The 12,084-nt window shown below is 45.1% G+C and overlaps 1 protein-coding gene and 1 long non-coding RNA gene across 6 annotated transcripts in view; one reads left to right on the top strand and one right to left on the bottom strand.

Annotated features, from left to right (window-relative positions):
- Positions 1 to 12,084, top strand: part of LOC135971811 (uncharacterized) — a 225,903-nt gene that overhangs the window by 34,995 nt on the left and 178,824 nt on the right. For all 3 annotated transcript variants that reach the window (XR_010588079.2, XR_012414994.1, XR_010588080.2), the window contains exon 2: positions 11,593 to 11,726. This is a non-coding gene — a long non-coding RNA (uncharacterized lncRNA). The remainder of the gene's footprint in view (positions 1 to 11,592; positions 11,727 to 12,084) is intronic.
- The window catches only part of LIPC (lipase C, hepatic type), a 177,068-nt gene that overhangs the window by 142,569 nt on the left and 22,415 nt on the right, over positions 1 to 12,084 (bottom strand). The gene's annotated exons all lie outside the window — the stretch shown is intronic.

Here is a 12,084-nt window from a genome sequence, read left to right as displayed (position 1 = left end):
TAGGTGGCTTCCACGTGGCTTCCTAAGCCTCCCTGTGACAGTGCTGCAAGGGGGATGCTGGCTCAGGAAGGTGGTGTTTCAAATGGCAGGCTAAGCCCAAAGGAAAAGAAAAGGGCCCTGCCGAGCCGAGAGCCCCCAGAGGGTCCAAATTTCTGTTGGGTTCAGTGAAATTGGTGATGCTTGTGGTCAAAGCGTGGGGGGGCAACGTTTCTACAACTGAAAGGGACAGAAAACCCTTCACCCTCATGTCAAAAGGAGTTGATGGGGAAGCAAAGATGCCCTTGCCAAGTGACTCATTGAGAGGTGATCCTAGAGCAAACACACTTCTTCCGCCTCCGTGTTCGTTAATGTTCCAGCTGTGTAGAGGACGAAAAGCAAGGCCACTCAGCAAAATCAGGTGGGGAAAAGGCTACCATAGATGGCTTTTGTGATATTTTTGGGCCTCTAGTTTTATTTTAACTTTCTTCATTTGTTCAACATTTTTTTATTTTGGCATGACTACTATGTGCCAAGCCCTGTTGTAGGCATGTGGGATATAAAAGTCCTTATGTATCAGTGGAGGTGGGAGGAGTTGGATAACAGACATCATAAAGAAGAGATTTAGGGCCTGGTGCAGTGGCTCACTCCTGTAATCTCAGCACTTTGGGAGGCTGAGGTGGGCGGATCACGAAGTCAGGAGTTCGAGACCAGCCTGACCAACATGGTGACACCTCATCTCTACTAAAAATACAAAAGTTAGCTGCCCATGGAGGTACGTGCCTGTAATCCCAGCTACTCAGGAAGCTGGGGCAGGAGAATCACTTGAACCCGGGAGGCGGAGCTTTCAGTGAGCTGAGATCGCGCCACTGCACTCCAGCCTGGGCGACATAGAGAGACTCTGTCTCAAAAAAAAAAAAAAAAAAAAAAAGAGATTTATGTAGACTGGTAGAATGCAATGAGAATCACCCCAAGAAAAGCATGGGGTTGGAGAGAAGAAGGTGGGGATTTTAAGCAGAGTGATTAGAGTGAATTGCATTGGGAAGTTAAACTTTGAGCAAAGGTTTGAAGGAAGTGAGGGAGTTGCCCCTGTGGACCTCTTGGGGAGGAGAGCTATGGGCAGTCCGTGCGAAGGTCCTGAGGTAGGAGTATGCCTGGCGTGCTCCAGGAATAGTAAGGAGGCCAATGAATGGGGAGACATTGTAAGGACTTTGATTTTTATACAGTGACATACAGTGGGGGCGACTCTGAGCAGAAGGGTGATATGATTTGTATTATAGTTTTAAAATATCACTCTGGTTTGAGCCAGGGTGCAGTGGGGAGGTCTGTTAGGAGGCTATTACAGTGACACAGTGAGAGGTGATGGTGGCTTGGCCCAGCATGGTAACAGGGCAACTGGGGAGTGGTGGATGGGTGCTGGATATATTTGGAAGGTAGAGCCCACAGGATTTTCTGACTGCTGAGTTACAAGATGTGGGAGACAGAGAGGAGTTGAGGATGACTTCCCGGTTTTCAGCTTGAACAAGTAGATTAATGGGGTTGCTGTCAGCTAAGAAGGGAAAGCTGTGAGTGAAGCAGGTCTGGTGGGGGAAGATTAGAGATTCAGCCTTGGCCACGTGGGGCTTTGAGATGGCTCTTAGATATCCAAGTGGAAATGTTAAGTGGGCAAAATTAGATAACATGGTAATTATTGCCTGGACGAGCCTCATTCAAAGGGTCTTCTGAAGCCACCAGCAGACTTGGACGATCTTGACCCAGTCTGAAGCTGTGTTCTGTCCTATGACTGTACCTTCCTCCCAAGCCCTGCAGCTTGTGGACCATCCCGTCACATAAACAATTTCTTTTTCTTTTCTTTCTTTCTTTCTTTTTTTTTGAGACGGAGTCTTGCTCTGTCACCCAGGCTGGAGTGCAGTGGCGCAATCTCGGCTGACTGCAACCTCCGCCTCCCAGGTTCAAGCGATTCTAGTGCCTTAGCCTTTAGAGTAGGTGGGACTGCTGATACGTACCACCACACCTGGCTAATTTTTGTTTTTTTAGTAGAGACGGGGTTTTACCATGTTGGTCAGGCTGGCCTCTAGCTCCTGACCTTGTGATCTATCCGCCTCGATCTCCCAAAGTGCTGGGATTACAGGTGTGAGCCACCGCGCCCATCAGATATACAATTTCTGAGCAAGGACTTCTGCCCTGGGTACTTGGCTGGCTCCTGCACAGTTAAGCAGAATCTGAAAGTTCCACTTTTTTTTCCTATAAAGATGGCATGGAAAACCAACTGACTACCCATCTCGGGCTCCTCTCCCCTGTGCCCACCCTCATCTCCTCTCCTCTGGGTACTGACAGTAACCACTCCCACTCCCCATTTTATTCTGGACATAAACTCTTCAAAAGACACCACTGAATCCAAGTGCCTCTGAAATACCAACCCTGTGCCCCCACCCGCCCCCCACATTTCTGCAGAGTACACTTTCTTACCACAAGAACACTTTCTACATGGGAAGAAGCCTTCAACATCGTTTCTAGCTCTTGTAGTTCCTTTGCTTGCACCACCCAACATTCCTCTAACATCATCTCATGCCAACTCAAACTCTATGAGGCTCTCCTGGAAAATGACAAGGAGGAGTGTGTACCTGTCCCCTTTCGGGGTGGTGTCTGCTTTCACCTCTACCTAAGCTCTTCCAGCCTGCCCCATCACCAGATCCAAACTTCCAGTGGTGGTTTTAATGCCCAAGCTCTGTTGCGTTTTCTTGAAGCTGACCATGGAGGCTACTGGGAGGGAAGAGGGGAGGACGTCACGGAGTATGAGGTTTCCTGAGCTGGGGGCCTATCTACTTGCTGTGTATAATATTATATAACCTTAATGAGTTCAATCTCCTCACCTATAAAATGGGGACAACATGTGTCTGTGATAATATTTTGAGATATCAACTTATTTTTCTCCCAAACTGTCTCCCTTCCACTTAAGAGGGGCAAAGTAGAGAGAAGTTTACAAATCTTTTTCTTCCAAAAATATAGGAACTTAGGGCAAGTGAATTTTATTTATTTTATTTTATTTTATTTTATTTTTGGAGACAGGGTCTTCCTGTGTTGCCCAGGCCGATCATAAACTCCTGGGCTCAAGTGATCCTCCTGCCTTAACCTCCCAGAGTGTGGGCAGGTGAATTCTAGCCAACAAAGAAAAGCAAAAGGCTAAAATATCTTGAAAGTATATGAAGGAAGAAGGAACCCCTCACCTTTCTATCACTAGTAAGACAGTCTTTTGGGCTTTGCAGGTGGTGTGGAAGGGCGAGGTTTGTCTATGGGTCTGAGAGCAGAGGGGACAGTCCCTTGCTTCCCAGAAATCCTGCTGGAAGAGAGGAACCTAGAGAGGAAATGGCTGTGTTGGCAGATGGGCAAAAGATACACCTGGCTTGATGTAGGGCAGGAGAGCAGTGAGTGTCTGGGGCCAGCAGGTCATGTTGATGGGAGGATGGACCGCTCAGTGGCCACCAATGTGGACCGATGACGGAGGACTAGGTCACACTCCCCTCACCCCATGCCTGGCTATTGTGTTGGTCCAGAACTATGGCATAACTACTGGGGTTGGGGGTGGTGTGGGAAGAAGAAATCCAGAAGGCCTGAAAATAGGGGTTGGGAGTGAGGAATTTAGATGGGTTACAGAGAATAGAGAAATTTATTGCACATCAGAATCTGTGGACTGAAATTAATACCTCTACAAACAGAGGTATGCTATGAATATTAGAGATTTGTGTGTAAGGTATCCAGCCAAGTGCCTGGTTCATAGTAGAGGGTCAATAAATTATAATGACCTATTTTGTGGGCAATATACTTAGCAGTCAAGAGTCCATGCTTTGAGGCTGGGTGCAGTGGGCAGTGGCTCACACCTGAAATCCCAATGCTTTGGGAGGCTGAGGCAGGAGGATCACTTGAAGCCAGGAGTTTGAGACTAGCCTGGCTAACATAGCAAGACCCCATCTACATAAACATAAAAACCAAAATATTAGCCTTGTGTGGTGGCACACACCTGTAGTCCTAGGTACTTGGGAGGCTGAGGCAGGGAGATTGCTTGAACCCAGGAGGTGGAGGCTGCAGTGAGCTATGATCACAACACTGTATTCCAGCCTGGGTGACAGAGTGAGACCCTATCGCTAAAAGAAAAAAAAAAAAAAAAAAGAGTCCAGCCTTGGGAATCCGACAGATACAGGCTCAAATCCCTGATCTATCTCTTGTACTTATTAGCTGAGTGAACTTGGATAAGAGATTGTGACTGAGCTTTAGTTGTCTTCATCTGTATAATGGGACTAATAATGCCTCCCTAGTCTGATTAAGTGAGGCAATGCATGTGAAACCCTCAGCAATCCTAGGCCACAGGAAATAATTAATGGTAGCTGATATTATTATTTTTTTTAACGTTTAAATTCACTGAGGGGATCATGAGGGTGTCCAGGAGGTGGATAACGATAAGACCACAGTGATATAATTGTAGCAAAAAATGTAGGGGGCAGGAAAACACAAGGGTCTGGATCAGTGGCTCCAAAATCCAATTGAGCATCAGAATAAGAGTCAGCTACAGAGCTCAGACAAAGGACAACTTATGGGCCCATCCCAGGAATACTGAGTAATGGAATCAATACCAGGGTCAAGGCCTGGAGAACCTTCATTTCAAAAAGTTCTCCAGGTAATTCTTGGTCACGCAAAGTTTGAGAACCATTGCCTCAGAATGGTGCTTGAGAGATCTATTGGGGCACAACAAAAAAATAATATAGACCTTTCAGATTTTTCTTTGTATTTCCTTAGAAGTTCATGTTTGTGCATGTATAATGTTTATAGTATATAAGTACTATGTAATTTGCACATGGTACTATGGAATATACTAGCACTATATTATTTATAAACAAATAAATAGATATTGGGGAGAGTCGTCAAATTAAAAAAAAAATGCTTATAAAGATGTGTTGTCGGCCGGGCGCGGTGGCTCAAGCCTGTAATCCCAGCACTTTGGGAGGCCGAGGCGGGCGGATCACGAGGTCAGGAGATCGAGACCATCCTGGCTAACACGGTGAAACCCCGTCTCTACTAAAAATACAAAAAGAAATTAGCCGGGCGTGGTGGCGGGCGCCTGTAGTCCCAGCTACTCGGAGGCTGAGGCAGGAGAATGGCGTGAACCCGGGAGGCGGAGCTTGCAGTGAGCCGAGATCGCGCCACTGCGCTCCAGTCTGGGCGACACTCCGTCTCAAAAAAAAAAAAAAAAAAAAAAAGATGTGTTGTCAAAAAATGGGTGAAGCCTCTGCCTTAGAGAGACAGAATGGCTCCCAGGGCCGCGAGACCTGACTGTCATGTGCTTGACTCCAGCCATGCATCTGAACAGTCAGTAGATCCATTCATAGCATCTTTGGTCATTTTCATGCCCAAGGAAGCCCAGCAGTTTCTTGAGGCCTCTTCATTTCCTATTAGCTGAAGAGGAGGCAAGCCTGAGCCTCTTAGAGTTTGGAGCCTCCAATGGAGCGATCAGCATGGTGCATGTTAGTAGAGCCCTTTGGCTTCTTCCTTTGCAATTCTTTTTTTTTTGAGATGAAATCTTGCTATGTCACCCAGGCTGGAGTGCAATGGCATGATTCTGGCTCACTGCAACCTCTGCCTCCTGGGTTCAAGCGATTCTCATGCCTCAGCCTCCCTAGTAGCGGGATTAGAGGCGTGTGCCACCACACTCGGCTATTTTTTTTTTGTATTTTTAGTAGAGATGGGGGTTCACCATGTTGGCCAGGCTGGTCTAGGACTCCTGACCTCAAGCGATCTGCCTTCCTCGGCCTCCCAAAGTGCTGGGATTACAGGCATGAGCCACCATGCCCGGCCTCTTCCCTTTGCAATTCTTTAAAGACTTTCTATTTTGGGTGACACTGCACTCTGGTCTGCAATCCTCGATCTAAAGTAATAATGGTTTTATAATTAGGTTTTTAAACATTGCCCAGTTCTTGCTCTCTTTTAATTTGCAGAGCTTCTTGAATAAATAAAGATTTCAAGAGACTGGCATTTGATGACCCGAGAATGACCTTTTTCTTTAGTGTCATGGTGATAAAAAAGTTAATTAGGAGAGAAGAAACAGACATTTTACAAGGATAAAGCAAGCAGATCCCAAGAGGAAGAGGCCAGGGGACCAAGGTGAAGTTCACTGATGACAGAAACAGAATTTTATACCCAGAATCAGGTTTTCTTCTTTTCGTCTTCAGGAACTGGGATATCTTACCTGAGAAACGCAGGCTTTTGTTGGTGTTCTAATAAAATAATTCTTGAAACAATAAAATTTGTCACTGTTATTTCCCTAATTTTGCAGTTGAGATTTAAGAGGTTAGGAACAGATACCAAACTGCATCTCACCAGTAAAAGGCAGAGAGAGGAGAAGTCAGGGGATCTTAACAACCACAAATCCTTAATCCCTGTATATCTGGCTTTCTCTGGGACTGAATCAGGCTTCCCTGCACATCAGCCTAGTCCACTTCCAAGATGAAATGAATTTCCTTGGATCATGTTACAGGAAAATGACTCTATCCTCTTTTACTCCTGCTTGGGGCCAGGCTGCCATGAGGAGAATGACCAAGTTTTTATTGGGTCACTGACTGATCTGTGTGGACATTCTTGCACCATGTGGAAATATGGCAAAACAAGTAGGTAAACCTTGTGAATTTGAGTTGGCCTAGAACGTGTCCTCATTTGGAAAGTGGTTGGACTGGAGTTTAACCTTTTCCTTATCTGTGTTAGAAAAAAAAAAAAAAGACCGAATAAACAAACGAAGGGTGAAAACAAGATTGCAGAGGACATTTTAGACTATTTGGAAGGATTAGGTGTTTCAAGCATTTCAAATAGGTATTTATTCATCCAAGATTTTCACGCCTGGTGACCGGGGGTGTCTTTGCATCAGCTCTGCCTCCAACTAGTTGTGTGACCTTGGGCAAATTCTGTAACCTATCTCTGCCTGTCAAATGGGATTATGAAGGTTAAATGATGATCACATGAAAATGCTTAAAAAACTCTCTGCATAGACAAGCCTCATTTGATTTTCTTAACCAATGAGGTAGGAATTATTTTCCCCATTTTACAGGTGAGAAAACTGAGGCTCAGTGATGGCTCATGCAAGGTCACATATCTAATCAATATAGATTGGATAGAAGGATGCTAGGTCCCTGGAAGATCTAATATTCTGATTCCCTAAGTCTCAAGTTATGCAACTAGAGAGCAAAGAGTCGAGATCTCTTTTCTTCCTGTTTTTATGTTTCCTGGTCTGTGTTGGCCCACGGACACTCCTTATCAGGATTTCAGCTGCCAGATTGTAGAACAATTGGGAAAACCATCATAACAACAACACTCCCCTAGAACCAGAGCAGTCTTTTTTATGACTAGATACTGTGGAACCAATAATGCATTTTATGATCTTAGAAATTCCAGTAGAATGGAAAACCTATTTTCTCTCTTTGTATTCTGCTTTGAAGCAAAAGGAAATAAAGACTTAAGTTGGCTTTGAACACCACATAGATAGTGAATATTGTTGGCTCTGTCAAGTTTGCCCAGGGTTTTCGCCTTTGTAGGGAAGATGGGGAGTATAGACTAGGATTCATGATGTGTTTAGTCTGTGCCTGCTTCCTCCAGCTTCTGGGATGCTGGTCATACTTGGTGAGCGGTGACCATGCTGGCTCCCGAGGGAGACTCCCCCCGAGCCATGAACTGAAGTAGCTGCTTGCAGCAAGCAAGGGCACAGTTTGGGGAAGGGGGCACCAGCACACTGGCTCTCTCTCTGGGTCCTAGTGCTTCCAACCATGGGATGTCGAGGGGCACAGTCCTCACCCTGGGTATCAGGCAGGGCTGGGCACTGGTCAGATTGCAATGGCCCAGGCCTCCCTGCAGTAGGATGCCACATCCTCATCTCACAAAGGTTTGCTGAGTTTAGCACACGGAATACACGGCTGCAGGAAACCAGGACCTAATTCCACTCTCTTCATTCCCAGTGATGGGTTTTGGGTTCTGAAGAGCTGCCAATGAGTCATCATTTTTCTGAAGACAGGGTATCTTGCTGACATAGTTCATCATTGATTCCTAGGCAGGCCTGAAAGTCAGGAGTTAACAATTCAGGAGCCAGCCTCCAAAGTGCCTGCACAGTGCCAGAATCGCCATGTGATCTCATTCACACTTCAGGAAGAGTCCTGTGATGTAGACATGACTTTTCCCTTTGAATAGAGGGAAGCTGAGGCTCAGGGCGGTTACTGAATTGCTCACATCCGTACCGTAGTAAGTGGTGGAATGGGACTTGGATTATGTTTGTTTGACTTCAAAGTCCATACAACAAAAAGTAGTTTTGCCAAGTACAGTAGGGATTGGCTGCGAGATCTTTGTGTATCAGTTGCTTAAAAGATGGAATTGTGTCATGCTCTTGCTCTGCGTATAAAGACATATATCATGTGTATTTCATTTATATATGAAAGGGAGTTTATTAAGGAGTATTGACTCATACGATCACAAGGTAAAGTCCCATGATTGGTCGTCTACAAGTTGAGGAGCAAGGAAGCCAGTGGTGGGTCAGCCCGAGTTCCCTAACCTCAAAAGTAGGGAAGCCGACAGTGCAACCTTTCGTCTGTGGACAAAGGCCAAGAGCTCCTGGCAAGCCACTGGTGTAAGTCCAAGAGTCCAAAAGCTGAAGAACTTGGAGTTTGATGTTTGAGGGCAGGAAGCATCCAGCATGGGAGAATGATGCAGACCGGAAGACTCAGCAAGTCAACTCCTTCATGTTTTCTGCCTGCTTTATTCTAGCCAAACTGGCAGCTTAGATTGTTAGACGGTGCCCACCCAGATTGAGGGTGGGTCTGCCTCTCCCAGTCCACTGACTCAAATGTTACTAATACCTCCTTTGGCAACACCATCACAGACACACTCAAGAAAACTATTTTGCATCCTTCAATCCAATCAAACTGACACTTAATATTAACCATCACATCACATGTTTATTATTATTTTTAAAACAAATGTTCTCAAACCTTTTCTCAGCTACTTAATGGAGATAGCTCTGAGATAAAGTACGAGACAGAGCAGAAGTTAGAAATAATAGAGACATTATAATCGGACAGAATCATATAATTTATATTCCAATTACTTTTCCTCAATCAACAGTAAAGGAGACCAGTCAGGAAGAGGGGACCGGGGTCGTTGGCCATGATGCTTTGTCCTGGACAGAGCAGTGTTTGAAAGGAAGTTGTCAGGATGAGGCTGTGCTGCCCAAGACCCAACTGAGACCATCATCAGTTAGTCAATTACTCCTGAAGCCATTCATTAGAGTTAGATCATGCCTGGGGTCCTTCAGAAAGTAACAAGCAAGATTCTTTTGATATGCTTTCATAATTCCATGAAGAGATAATTCTTTAAAAATGAAGGTAAAATCATGACTCTCAAATATAAAAATGAATACATGATAAATATTTTACTTAACTAATTAATGAGGAAACTGATAAGGGTGTTGTAACCAGTTTAAAGGAGAAGCCAAAACACACACACAAATTTATAAGAGTAAAGAAATGTTGCAATGAATGTACAAATGGCAAATGGATGCAAAAGTAGCTTTTTCTGCAGTGTGGGAGTGAAGCTGGTGGAACTTCTACAGGATAGGACAGAATTTGCATTTTGCATTGCTATTGTCTGCAATTTACAGAGTTGCAAAATACTTCAAGGGCAATGAAAGCTAGAATCTCATAACTCGGGGAGGCTGTGCTGTGTGTAGACAATGTGTCCTTTTCCATGGAAATACAAAATTTCCCCTTTATTTGGTATTGTTACAAAATGGTGAAGTATTTAGCGACAGAATTCTGATGATAACAGGATAAGGTTCTTTCTGGAGGAAGAAGCTGTCTCTTGCTGCATTTTTACCTCCTGAGTGAAGACTCTGATCACTGAGAACTGGATTTCCAGGCTTGGTTTCTCCGTTTTTAGTCCCAGTAAGCAGGCAGATTATTTAATAGCTGGCACCTCAGTTTCCTCATTTTAAAATAGGAGTAGTAAAATTATTTGCCTCACAGGGCTTGCGGGGAGATTAAATGAGAAAAACATGAATTGTGCATACCATAGTGCGCAAGAAATACGTGTCAGCTTATGAGTGTGTTTTCTTTTATTACTGCAGTTTTTCGGCATGCTTTTTATTTCTCCCGTCCCTCACCTGCTCCTTCCCTTTCTTGTTTCCTGCCCATTTAACTGAAATAGTAAAGAATAGGAGACTTATTTACAATGTTTTAAAGTATAGATAGAGTCTATGCTTCCTGTTCTTGATTTTAAAACTAACTGCCTAAGTTGTTTTGTGTTCCTTTCTATTTAAAAAAGAAAGCAAGCTAGGTGTGGTGGCTCAGGAGTTTGAGACCTGCCTGGGCAGCATAGTGAGACCCTGTTTCTATAAAAACTTAAAAACCCAAAAAACCAGTGTGGCAGTGCACAGCTGTAGTCCCAGTTACTTGGGGGGCTGAGGTGGGAGGATGGCTTGAGTCCAGAAGGTCAAGAGTGCAGTAAGCTATGATCATGCCACTGCACTCTAGCTTTATAGAACAAGATCCTGTCTCTATCTAAACAAACAAACAAACCAAAAAACAAAAAAAAAAAAAAAAAAAAGAAAAGAAAAATAAAAAGCACCTTTACCCCCAATATTTGCTTTCTTGTTTTTGAGTAATTCTTATCACCTATCTTAGCCCAGCTAACCCTGAATTTAAACACGTGATTCATTTTCTCAGGTTATATAATTAATTGCCAGAGAAAACGGTTGAGAGAGTGGGAAAGGCCCTTTTTGGGGTCTTCTCAGCCCCGCTGGGGATAGGAGGCCAAGGCCAGGAGGTAACACACTGGAGCCACATTGTCCAGAGCTCCTCAGTGAGCCTCTCCCCCATTTGCATTCTCAGACCCCAGGGGCCATGTCTACTGGCCAAAGAGTATGTGAGCAGCATGTGCCCAGCACCAGAGAAAACTCCACTCAGCCCTGCCCAGAGGAGTTGGTACAAACGTGCCTTTGCAAAGTTTGTGTTTCACTTTTGGGTCTGATAGAGGGGGAGTTCTTCAACCTCAGAGGGGAATGCCTGGACGTCTAGGGTCAGGGTGCCTGATGGATTGACCCTATCAGCTCCACTTTCAATTCTGGCACCCCAAGAAACTTCCAGATGATTCGGGTGAAGATCCCAGGATCTTCCCCTTTGCTCAGCAGCCTGGATTCTTCGAGGAAAAAGAAAGCATTTGAGCAAGGGTTGGGGAAGAAACTTCACCTCTGGGCCAAGTTCAGGGATAGGAGGACAGAGCTGTAGTGGTGTCTAGGCTTTCTTTACATGTATGGCAACTGGAGTGACACCTGGAGATACCATCTTCACTCCACAGTTCCATTCCTATCACCAAATCTGTCAGGCTCTGCGGAGGACTCCTAGAGAGCAAAACATGCTTTCCACACGTTAGCAAACAGCATGATACGATCTCAGGGGTCAGCCAGGAGCAGAACACACGGAGATGCATACAGGGCTCCCTGCCTCCGGGACTATTTCTTTTTGCTACATACCATCTCTAAAGCAAAATTGCTTGTTTTAGCTCTTGATGAAAATGTTCCTTGTCCATTTTCCACAGGCAATGCATACAGAGGAAGGAAATGGCAGGTTGTTCATATGTAGCAAGATCCACACTTGGCCAAACCTGGGGTCACAGAGATGGACATGGAATTGAGGGCAGAAGATCTGGGTTGGAGTCCAGCACTGCTTTAGGTAAGTCATAACCCTTATACGACGGGGAAAATGAAACCTGGGATGCCTACCTCACAAGGTCATAAGGATAAGAGATGACGCTGGGTGCGGTGGCTCATACCTGTAATCCCAGCACTCTGGGAGGCCGATGCGCATGGATTACTTGAGATCAGGAGTTCGAGATCAGCCTGGCCAACATGGTGAAACCCTGTCTCTACCAAAAATACAAAAATAAGCTGGGTGTGGTGGCGTAGGCCTGTAATCCCAGCTACTCGGGAGGCTGAGGCAGGAGAATCACTTGAACCAGGGAGGTGGAGGTTGCAGTGAGCCGAGATTGGGCCACTGCACTCCAGCCCCGGGAACAGAGAGAGACCTTGTC

This window comes from Macaca fascicularis, chromosome 7, assembly GCF_037993035.2.
Source record: "Macaca fascicularis isolate 582-1 chromosome 7, T2T-MFA8v1.1".
In the NCBI taxonomy this organism is placed as follows: domain Eukaryota; kingdom Metazoa; phylum Chordata; class Mammalia; order Primates; family Cercopithecidae; genus Macaca; species Macaca fascicularis.
Note: the sequence above shows the minus strand (reverse complement) of the source record. Positions and strands in the feature narration are given on the sequence as shown.